Here is a 12,906-nt window from a genome sequence, read left to right on the forward strand (position 1 = left end):
TGTATATTTAAAATATGTATATTAATTTTAATTATAATTTATATATTTAAATATAATATTTATTTATATATTATTTATTATAAAGTTTATTTATATATAATAAATATTTAACTCGCACATTTCATAAAATAAAGTATCAGTTAAACTATTTTTTTCATTATCGATTTCACAAAATAAAGTAAATTCTAAACCCTAAACTTGAAATTTGTAAAGTACAGTATAACTATTTTTTTTAGCACCGATCGATAATCCATTATGAATGAGATATAATCAATTATTGATACTAAGGTGCACACAAAATCGTTTGTTTATAATTTTATTGATTAAACATTTTAAAATTTTACTTTAAAATATTGATTTTTATCTTATTTTATTCTATTATTTATCTTTATTAAATCAAACACTTTTATTTTCATTTTATTCTTCTCTTCTTTATTTTTATTCTCTCTCTCTCTCTCCTCAATCAATTTTAGATATATAGGTCATAGGTAATACCATTCATCTTAAATTAAGCTTAATGCACATAAATTAATAAATATTTATTAAATTATATTTTCACTAACTTTTTTTTAAAATTTAATATCATATCATTCCAATTCTATCCTCTCATTTTTGTAAAAGTACTTCAGTGAACAATTAATGAAAAAATTATATACTAAATAGGAGTATAATTGAGAATAATATATTAATTAAACTTTAAGATTCTAAAATGTTAAGAATTAAAATAATAAAAAAAATTAAAGATTTGGAACGGAATAAATATAATGTAATTTCCAGCTGATGATGTTCAAACATAAACGTCTTCAGAAAATTTAATTTCACTCCCACTGGAAACAACCAAGAAAAATCCAAACTAAATTTGAGAAGCATGATTGGGTCATGCTTTGAGACAATTGCCGATGTGGTTCGGATGTCTAGTGAGTAATGTGAACTTGGGATTAAAGTAATAAAGTATACTCATAATAACCTTTGATTAAAAAATTAACCTCGGTTTAATTAAAAAAAAATCTCCCAACTTATTATAATAATTAGCTATATGGTTTAAAACTGCAAGTCCTACGCGTTTTCGTTGATTCATACATATAGGTTTTTGTTCGGAGAATCTGGAGCATAACCAAATCCTTTTGTGCAGACTAGTTTGACTAAGCTTAATTTCAAGTAGAATAGCAGAACTTAAATTGCGATTTCAAAGGTGAGAGAGAACCACAAATAGCAAATTTATTTGTTCAAAACACTAACGTGTTTGTTTATTTTGCTATATTGCATTTGAATGTGACATAGCAATGTTTCTGGATGGACGTCTCAACATCACAATTAACTATGCATGATTTTCTATTACTTGAATATAGATTTTGTTGCTTACTGTTTCGCATAATTAATCGTTTCAAACGGTTTAGCTTTTTCTTATTTTCTCAACAAATTATACTCTCTTTTTTGTGGTTGGAAAAATACTCAAATATGTTGATAAGGAAAGAAACTGGAGAGAGTGGTTTCTCCGGAAAAACTCACCGACACCAACTACCTACTAGAGGAGAGGGTAAATCACTTAATAGAGTGAAAAAAGTTACGACCATTATCTTGTGTATTTCTTTTAATTCTTCATATTTTTCTTTTCTCCTTTAATTTAGAATTTATGTATATACTTCTTTGTTCTTACTAAAGTGACAAAGGAGTCATGATCAGCATCTTCTGTAATGTACTATACCGAGATGGAAGGCCAACCTCATTGGAAAATCTAGCTCGTGTTGAGGTTGGTCTGCCTAGTTCTGAAGATCATAATTTATACCAACCAGGTATGTAGAAGCGAGAAATCCGGTTCATGCTGAGGTCATAGTACGAGGATGACATGACATATGAGCTAAGAGCATCTGCAATGAAGGTTGCATATAAGCAACCCCATTAGAGATGCTCTAATATAACTGAGAATGTCGATGACACCTCAGCACACAAGTGACATCGAACATCGATGACACCTCGGCATGTAGGTTACATTGAATTTAACTGCTACTAACTTCTCATTGGTAACAGATATAGCAGTTACATCATAGAGAGATCACAAGGTAGGTAATTATATAGAGAGATCAGAGATAGAAATCCATATACTAACTTGATTGTCGGAATCCTTTTTGCAGGTACATCAGAGACACCTGGAGATTGGAGATCGGACAAAAAAGGAGAAAGACCAACCTGAGTTTGGTAAGAACATGTATCAAATACAATACAAAGAAGGAACGTTATGGTTATGAATTTTAATTTTATTCCTGTTATTGTACACACAAAATAAAATATTTTTTTAAAAAAATTGTGTCAAACTAAGATTGAAAGCTATAAGTGCAAATAATTCATCTTGCAGGCATCGCATTAGTGCTTCAACGAGTGTATACACACAGAAGTTGACTATATATAAAAAAAGAAGTATTGGTTGCTAATTTCATATTGTTACGTGGGACAAAAGGTAAAATATATTTTCTTTTATATCACAAGTATTATCTACGAGACAAATAACAATTTTGGTTGAAAGTGTAAAATTATTTTAAAACTCTTCTTGTATAAAAATTTAAGTATTTAAGTAGATAAAATTTGAAGTATAAAAGTAAACTTTAATTAGTGCTAATTATAAATTTAAGTAATGCTCATAAAAGTTAGTTCCTTCTATAGTTTCACGACAGAAACAAAAAAAAACGATCATAAGTACCAAAAATTGGTATAAGTGGCTTGGTGTGCTTATGTTCTTTAATCAAAGGCTAGAATTTTATCTCTGTTTAATTAGAAGTATTCCATTGTAAGTAAGCCCTTGACCAAGGGACACAGGCTGATAAAAGAGGTACTGCTATAGCATAGCAGACAGGTTCTGGCATTAATCTTGGCTCTCTCCACTACGCCACTACCCCTTTTCGTGTTGTGATGATCATTCTCATATTGAATTTCCATTCAAAGTAATAAGACCGTTTCTAAACCAAAACACAGGTCCTTTACTTTTCCCTTACTTTGTTAAAGTGTTTCTTCATTTGTTTGACTAATTGAGCATATCAGTCATATCAGGTTCCTACAAATCGTTAATTTAAGGTGTGTAGTATCGTTACTAATAAAAGATTAAATTAGTCCGTGTAGTTTACATTGTTTTACATATATAAATAAATAAAATTGGGAATTCTACTTGATCTACCACTTTTTTTCTAATTAATGTAATTAATTACAAAGATTAAATAACAAGAGTCATCCTTCTTGCAAGTAAATAATATAAGTCATGGGCAAAGAAACATTAATAATCTCTAAGTGACGGTCAAGTAATTAGTCTTCTATCTATGGCAACGCTTCGTCGCGTACTGAGTCGGCCACGACAAGTAAAGACCCCTAAAGTGTTGAAATCAACTAGCAAAGCTCAACCTCATCCTTCACGAAACCAAACAGAAGAATGCAAAGTAATAAAAGGTTTGAGGGGTTTTCCAGGAACTTGCTATGTTCATACCCCGAAGCCCCCAAGTTTCTTCCAATAAGCGGTATATAAAAAAACCACTACTACCCCAGGTTTGCATTTTAAGTGGTTTTTACTATATATAGTAGGGTACCACCCTTTCCCACAATATGTGAAATTGTGATTTGTTTTTTCTTTTATGTGTCTATTCTGGAAAGTAGAAACCTAGCCTTGATTTCCGGTGTGGGATTTGTGCAGGGTTTAAAAGAGATGAACCGTGACAAAAGTATAGACAAACCAATGAAGCCGCGAAGGCGTCAACGTCTTCCTCAAAGACTTAGAAACGATGGTGGCGGTGGCGGTGGCCACCATATTCCGGTGCTTGGCCTATGTCGCTTTATTCTCGGGGTCATCCTCTTGTCCTTGGTCTTGTTTCTCTTCTTTTATTTCATTTTAGCAGTATGAGAAAGGAATCTTATTACTGCTATTATGGGAAAAAAAAAAAAAAAAAAAAGCAACGCAAGAATAAAGATCTTTGTGATAATTGGACTGGTGGATCAAGTTCCATGCACTTTCAAAAAATTAAGAATTGAGAGGAGAGAGGACAGCAGGTTTCAATTTCAAAACGTCAAATTGTGTAGGTGGTGGGTGTGGGGGGCCTTCTAGGGCGGCAACAAGGTTAGCTAGATTGATACATACGAAAGTGTATGGACCTTGATCCACTAGATACCATTCAAGTATATTACATATAGATTTGGTGATTTGTGTATGTATTTGGTTTACTGGTTTTAGTTATTAATTCAGCAGCTTTTCAATGAGGATTCACTTTATCTGAGTGTCGTTGAAGTATTAATAATAATATAGCATGAGCAAAACAATTAATGGCCATGGGGGCTCAATCATGCAATGTTAATTGGTTCTTTCACTACGGGTAATAATATACAGTTCAACTTTTTCAAATTCATCTTTTCACTCTCAATAGTTAATTAAGCTGGTCTCTCTAAGTAATACGGACCATTATGTATTATATGCAATATCTTAATTTAAGTTCAGAAATCAATCATACTTTTAGTCCCCCATCATTTGATAGGGATGCTGATACAAAAGGACACAATTAGATAACGAAAAGATATAATATATAGCTATTAGCTAGTACATAACCCATTAAATTGTTAGACAAATCAACATAGAACCCACTCAAATAAAAGAGAAGAAAATCAAGAGGTTCAAACTGTACGACAGGGTTCTATTGCAATGCCCTTAATTTACTTTTTTTTTTTTTTTTCATTTTCTCTTCTCTCTCTTAAACTTTCAAAAATTAAAATCATATATTTGAATCAACAACTATATATTAAAGATAAACATCTCTTTTTAAGAACTTCTTTTCGACGAGAGAGTTTTTAAAAATTATTTTTATTTTTTATCTAATTCAATTTTTATTTATAATAATTATTTTAATTTCTCTCTTTCAAGTCTTTTAATAAACGTTTTTAACATGAACAAGAATAAGAAGTTGAACTATTCATCATTTATGTCCACATTTAAGAAATTCAATTTTTTTTATCAATTATGTCGAATTGTTTTTGATAACATACTTAGAGAACACTGTCTATTTTTACCAAAAAAAAATATTCAAAGAACAATAACATATGTAAAAAAGAATTGTTTTGTTCATAAAAAAAATTATTTCAATTTGAAGTTTAAATGTAAGGAATACGTACAATTAAAAGAAACATATTTGTGGGTAATTCTTTTCGCACACATTTTTTCCTTCTTCTTTGTATTCTTCCTTTAAAAAAAAAGACAATTTCTGAAATTGTTTTTTTTTATATATTTTAAAAACTAAAATTTAGAATGTAAAAAAAAAAAGGGGTGCAAATAAAATTACCTCGGTAATTTTTTATTCAAATGTGGTCAACCGTAGCTCTTCATGTGAGTATTTTATCTATTACCATAATGTGTTATCAGACAGTTGTTTAGTCACTCTGTACACATTTCTATTAGTTTAAAATTCATTTACTCTTCTTTTTTAGTTCTTTCTGGTTTTATTTCTTCTTTTTAATGTGAAAAAAAGGCTTCTTGTTGAACCCATGTTTTTCTATCGTTCTAGTGCATTTACGAATCCGTGTATATGTTTGCTCTGGGCCTACTTACGGAGAGGCCTAAAAAACCTTAAAATTAGTTGGCCCAATTGTTGGCAACCCATTGAAGCACCTGCAACTGCAAAGCACTAAATTAGTGGCAACAAGCTTACTGGACTTCGTGAGTTTTTGTTTCTTTTAATTAATAAATAAACAAGCTTAAATTCAAAATTCAATTACATAAATGAGTCTAGTATAAAGTTTATAGACTTGACTTTAGAAGTTCATAAGTAATTGGTGAATGTGCCCGTGTGTATCTTAGTTTTATATAAAAAAGAGACATAGTTAATAAATTGTAATTTTATCTTAAAGAATTATCATCACATGATTTTTATATTCTCTTTCTCTTCATTTAATCTCATTTTCTAACATGAAAATATTTTCAGGCCCCTCACAGTTCCGTCTTCTCTTAACTAGATTTTTATATTTTTCTTTATGTAAATATTTATAATAAAATAAGAGAAAAATATTTAACTTAAATTAACTGCGAAAAAATAATAGAGTATAAAAAAAAATTGATCCCAAGTTCCTGTTATGGAGTTTTGGACTTGAATGATTCCAAGAAATAAGGCCCAACGTATGGTTTTTTTGGTTTCAATTTCATGTTGTGAAAGATAGAAAGAGTAATCTTAAAAAATAAAAATAAATAAAATAGTAACGTCGCCTGAGAGATTCGAACTCTCGCGGGGAAACCCCATGTACTTAGCAGGCACACGCCTTAACCACTCGGCCAAAGCGACTGTTATGATGGTCATTCTCTAGTTAGTTATCATAAAATAGTTTTCGTAATCCATAACTTGCAAGATTTTCTTCTTGGTGAAATCAAAACATAATCCTAATTTGTTAATAGTGGGTCTATACAATTAAATCCCACACCGAAGTTAGTTTGGTTGATGAGTTCTAAACTAACCTATATTTACCAGTATATAATATAGTGAAAACGGGTTACTATGTTTTTTTTTTATGTATTTTATTTAAATAAAAATAAAAGAGATAGATGGTTATAATATCGATTCTCACAATTTTAAACTATTTTATCTCTTAATTAAAATTATATACCATTATTTTTGTTTTAATTATATATAACAAAATTTCACTAGTGCAATATATGTTTATAACATCAATTTTTTTATAATCGATTATAAGAGAATTGATTTTAAATGAAATATATTTATCAATCAACTAATTACATAAAAAAAATATCAAATTTCAAAATAACAATGTATTATTATTTTCTATTTAATATTTGACATTTTTTTATTTTTAAAAATAAAAAATAGTAAATAATTATAAACTTCACTAACTTAATACAGAGATCGGAATGGACTACCTCTTTTCCCTATAATAATATATAGTAATAAAGATGTTAAAACCTCTCATTATAAATAGTAGATTCTCTCTCTTCTTTTTTTTTTTTTTTTTACATAAATAATAATAGATTCTAACTTATTTAAGACAGTGAATACATGACTTCAATATCAACAGTATCGAATCCATGGCTGTAAGTAGGACATGTTAATGTTAGAATCACACTCAGCTGGCTTATTTAAATAAGACTAAAAAATGTATATGGTCAGAAAAAATAAATTAATAGTCTGATTTAATCGTGGGTATGTACAATAAAAACGTAGATACTTTATTAAATTGTTACAGTAGAACATTCTCCAAAATATTATTTTAATGACCGTAATATTTTTTTTTCTATAAATATACTTCACATATTGCTTTAAAATTGATAATTAAAAATTAATATACTTTTATTAATTAAACATTATTTTAACATATTAAAAAATATAAAAATAAGATACATCAGCATATCATTAAATTTTATGGCATATGTTAGCAACAATGTTCTTATAATCTATTAGACTGACCTTGAATAAAAACAAAATATTATTTTTTGTCATAACACATTGAGAAATATAAAAATAATTATAATATATGCAAGTTGTAACAATTAAAAATAAACAAAAGGATCTCTCATTATGTAAATAGGGGATGCACACCACTTGGTTGATTCATATAAACCCGTGACTAAGTGTCAGAAAAAGATCCCACGATTTTTGTTATTTTTATACAAGGGGACAAAACATTGAATGGGAGGCTTACAATGCAGTAGGGTATCTAATGTTGTACTTCATTTAAAATGGTTTTTGTTCATATATTAAGACATGTAAATACAAATACAATGTGATGAATTTCTTTTATGTATAGAGATCTCAAACTTCCATGTGAAGAGAAACTTTATGTAAAGCCGATAGACATTTTTCTTACTCTCCTCAACTTTCACTTATATATGTATGGGTTCTGTCCTCGTCCTATCCTGCATATTCGCATGCTGACCTTATATATAAGGAAGTTTAATTAGTTGTCTTGATTAGTTCTATTTATAATGTAGTTTTCTTGATTAAGTGAAAGTGCATTTATTTTCACAATTGTCATGGTTATACATTTTAAAAGGAATTTATGCGATTTCAAGTTTGAATTAAAAATCAAATTTGGGTCTTTAATTACTTACTAACCTTTTAATCTCACAACTTTTTATTCAAGCAAAATTCTATCATAAAGCAGTATAAAATATGATACATGGATGAAGCATTATTTTCAATCGTTGAATTTAACAATATAATAATCAATGGTTCAAATTTCTTACTTGTTATTTCAGAAAGAAAATTTTTGTATTTTACAGATTAATTCCTGTTTAAAGTTATTGTTTTGACTGTCTACGATGGGTGGTGAGGACGAGGAAGACGACGGGGAGGCCCGTATTTGGAGGTGGTGAGGTTTTGATTGTAATAGATATAGTTGACGACGAGAAAGACGAAAGAGAGACCCTAAGAGAATTGAACGACATGGACGACAAGGAGGAGGAGGTAGCGGCAGAGAAAGGACACGAGGCCAATAGCATCAAAGAGGAGGAACCCGCGCCTCCACTGCGCTTCTACTACCATCGCTTCAATAATTACTTTTTTTACAAGTAACTTTTCATTTTTTTTTTATTTTTTTAATATAATACATATACATGAAGTACCTTTTTCCTGTTAGTATATATAAAATGTATGCGGGTGCTTGTCATATATAGTTTTATTTTTTATTAATTCATTGACTAACTTTTACTTACATGTTCATTAAAAATATGCAACTAAATTAAAGATAACTTTTTTTTTTCTCTCTCTCGTTTTTACGTGCAGAAAACATTTTCTTAAAAAAAAATTTGAGAACAAGCATTGCTACTCAAACCTTTGATAAGTTTTCCAGTTTCGACTATGTATAATGTAGCTATCTTAAATATTCAGATAAAGATTTTCACTGTTTACATTAATCTTATCTTATTCGTACAAAATTATTTTTTATAGAAAATATTTATAATTTTAAAATAATCTTTAATAAGTTCCATCATTGTTTTACATATATAATAAATAAACGTTGCAGACATTTATAAGAAAGAGGGAAATGACGTGAAATAACATTTTAATTATTATTGTTTAAAGGGACATTTCTTTCAAGATATCAGGTTATATTTTTCGGAAATGTTATTCTCACGTTTTTTTTACGAGTTTTGAAAATTGATTTTTGAGAGTTCTTTCCTTATCAGTTTTTTACCTTTTTATCAATTTTATTCACATGTTGAGAGTGTGAAAATATGATATTCAAGAAATGGACATATGTAACTTCAGTTTTTTAATTATCTTTTATTTAAATTATTTTAAAGTTAAAAAAAATATTCTAGAGAATATTGGGATATAACCAAACATATTTTATAAATATACCAAAAAGTTAACATTCCGGTTAAAATATTTCTAAGAATGTGATTCCAAAAAATGTAATTTGACATCTTGATGAAACAAAACGTAAATTAAAGGACAGATTGATGATGAAAGGAAAAGACGAAAAACAATTTTTTTTCCTTTCATTTAAAAGGCTTTAATTCTAAGAAAAATAGAGGTATTCATTAATTTAGATCAATTCAACGATTCTGATTACCTAAATTGAACCAATTAAAATGGTTTATATTTTTTTTTCTAATTTAGATTGGATTCAAAATAATTCAATTAAAATGTGATGTTAATTAGTTCGAATATCAAATTTAAAATTTTGAAATTTAAATCAAATTAACTATTTATAGATTATTTTTAATTTAATTAATTAGTATATTAAATATTGTGCGTCGTTTTCTAACAATTATTTGCGTTTTGAAACATTCATAAACAAAACATCAATTTTGTGGTCCATGATGAATCCAACTAAAATGTATATCTTTGTTTGAACTTTACGTAGCACCTCAATCACATTATAATCCAAGTTTCGACTTTTTCTTTCTTCTATGTCTCTCTCAAATCTTCTTCCTCACCTATTTTTCTTAAATTAAAAATTCAAAAACTTAGAGCAATCTTGAAACATGATGGGATAAAAAAGCATATAATTGGGTTATATTCTCACAATATTAATTCATCATAATACATTAATATATATATATATATACGTATATTATAAATTTAGCATTTGCGCATCTTAATTTTTTGAAAATCTTTCTGATCTCACTTTGAAAAGTAAAATAAAATTGTGTGACTTGACTTTAATTTAAAAAAAAAAATTATTTTAACTCTTTGTTTATGTTCTTGTAAATGTAGAGGAGTTTTATATCCGAAAGTACTTTCCATAATGAGTAGTGACTAAAACACTGTAACATAACCTAAAATTATGTGAAACTTACTTTACTCTAAATCGGTTCTGGAGAGTACTACTGAACTTGATACCACAACATAATTTAATTAAAACATTAAGACATTAAGTATGTGAGTCTTTTTCTTTTATATACGGCTAAACATGTTCAACTCTAACCGACGTGGATGTACTTTATACTTTAACTCTAAATTGGCTTTATGACACTGGATAAGTGGGTCTTTCTCACTTATAACTTTAAGGTGTTGGATCACCTACCATTATTCAAACTTTCAGTACAAGAAATAATTCTACTCTTACATCTTCTATCAATTCCATCGTTGTTGGGGAGTCTTATATCCAGGGATACTTTGTTAGATCTCCAGCCAATTTCACTATTGTTGGAGAGTTTTACATTGGAAACACTTTACATAATGGATAGTGAGTAAATTATATAAGTGAATTTAACACCATTACATAACTTAAACTCTTAAAGCATTAAGTAGGTATATTTTTTCTACTGTTCAACATGTATAACTTTAATCGATGTGATATTTATTTTACATTCAAATTCCAACAATAAAATTATATATATATATATATATATATATATATATATGTGCGCGCAAAACTAAATCAAACACTATTACACTGTTCCACACATGAGTAGGATGTCAATTGTCTAACAAGAAAACTTGTGATTGGACAAATTAATAAAAACCTGTACATACATCATTGAGCTTCCTTGTCGTGGTGCTACTTTTTGCTTTCCTTCGTTATTATAATTGTTTCTTTGTTATTTTGTTGATTTGATTATGAAGCCCGTGAGCGGATATGAAAACAAAAAGAATTTAAAAAATAATAATAAATTACGTTATCCGCATAAAACAACGGAGCCTTTACTTAAATAATACTTGTTAGTTTTTTTCTTCTTATGTTCGGAAGGGAACGTCAAATTATACATTTCAAGAAAAAAAAAAAAAAAAAGGTTTTCATTTGACCTTTATTCATCTAATGGTTCCTTCAAAGTTCCACACATAATGTAGCAACCAACGAATTTTGTTTTTCCTATCACGCGGATATCTCTTAATATATTAGATCAAAAACAAATATTTCGTACTCAAGTATTGTAGTCTGTTGTTATTTCGAAAAAAATTTTCACATGAAAAAAATATATTGATCACGCGTTTCCTATTATATAAATCATTTTTACAATATGTGAATACAAAATACTTAACCACTATATCGTCTCATTAATATATGTGTAATAATATCTTAAAGAATGTAATAAGAAAAAAAAAGACATATTCATCCGGTTACAAATTATTATACAAGATAAATTTATTCATTTTGTTATAATAATTATCTCTAAAAATCATGTTAAGAATGATATTTATTGGTTCATTAAAACCATAACGTAACCAATAACACTCTTTTGGGAATATGTATTAAGTACTATAACAAACACAAATGAATTCTAGCTAAAGATTAATAGTTTGATGCAATATATAGTTAGCATCGTAGCTGTAAATTAAGAGAATATTTGATGGATATGATGAGGGAATTTAAGGAGCATAGTACAAAAAGAATTGACAGTGATTAATTTGCAGTAAATTAATCATCCTCTTGCATGAAGAAAGGACAGGAGGAGCCCCCACCTTGACGCGTTTCCAGCTGTTTACATTATGTTTGTTTTATTATTAAAATTTCTCAAATGTACGTACTGAAAAGATAAAAATAATTATTTTATATTTTAGTGCTTTAAAAAGTATATTTTTACATTTTTATTAAAAAAATAGTTTTCCAAATGCTCTTAATCCATGTATCTCTACATAATATGTTTGTTCTTTCACAAACTCCACTGATGTCATCCAAAATTAGTAAATGACGTTGTTGGTAATCAAGTACTTGTTGTATTAAGATTGGCGCACGTGAATTTGATATTCAATGTTTTAATTCTCCATCTTTTCCCATGGTAGTATCCAAGGTATGCATGAAATTTGGGTTTTAGAAAATATATAAAACTAATTTTTCAATAAATATTATCTGATTTAATAATGTTTAAAATAAAAATGATAAAGTAATATAAATTTAATGTTATAATCTCTAATTTATTTTGATTATATTATACAACTCTTTTAATTTAAAAAAAATAATTCATCTTATATTAAAAAGTGATTTTGTAGAGCATGCTTTGGTCACCTCACTTATCAAATAACATTGTTTTAAAAAGACGTTAATTTTGTCCTTCATCATTTTTAACCGAAAAATCTGTTATCTAATGTGTCACATATTTATCTAGTAGATTTTATCTGATGAACTTGATATTCTCAATTATCAAGATAGCCAAAATAATCGATTCTTATACATATTTAGTCTGTGTTTGGTTTTACGTTTGAAACATGAAAAATCACGTTTAACGTGGAAGCTAACGTGATTTTTCACGTTTCAAACGTGAAACCAAACACGCACTTACCTTATTATGGTCTTAATACTCTTAGACTATTAAAAAGTCGAAATGACCAAGATAGTCATGTACTTAATGCGTCATAATACAAATTATATAATTAGTGAAGAAAACACATTAAAAGTTAATCCATCATTAACAATTGTATTATGATAATCATAACCAAAATTTACTATATTCAAATCAATTTACTTATTTATTGTTCACTTAGATATTTGTTT

At 28.0% G+C, this 12,906-nt stretch overlaps 1 long non-coding RNA gene and 1 other non-coding gene across 2 annotated transcripts; one reads left to right on the plus strand and one right to left on the minus strand.

The window, feature by feature from the left end:
- Positions 1-3,002: 3,002 nt before the first annotated feature.
- Positions 3,003-4,245, plus strand: LOC109809972 (uncharacterized). Its single transcript, XR_002240710.3, has 2 exons — positions 3,003-3,528; positions 3,674-4,245. It is a non-coding gene; the product is annotated as an uncharacterized LOC109809972 (long non-coding RNA).
- A 1,969-nt stretch (positions 4,246-6,214) lies between these two features.
- Positions 6,215-6,296, minus strand: TRNAS-GCU (transfer RNA serine (anticodon GCU)). Its single transcript has one exon. It is a non-coding gene; the product is annotated as a tRNA-Ser (tRNA).
- Positions 6,297-12,906: the final 6,610 nt, after the last annotated feature.

Source organism: Cajanus cajan, chromosome 5 (assembly GCF_000230855.2).
Source record: "Cajanus cajan strain Asha chromosome 5, NIPB_CcT2T_4, whole genome shotgun sequence".
In the NCBI taxonomy this organism is placed as follows: domain Eukaryota; kingdom Viridiplantae; phylum Streptophyta; class Magnoliopsida; order Fabales; family Fabaceae; genus Cajanus; species Cajanus cajan.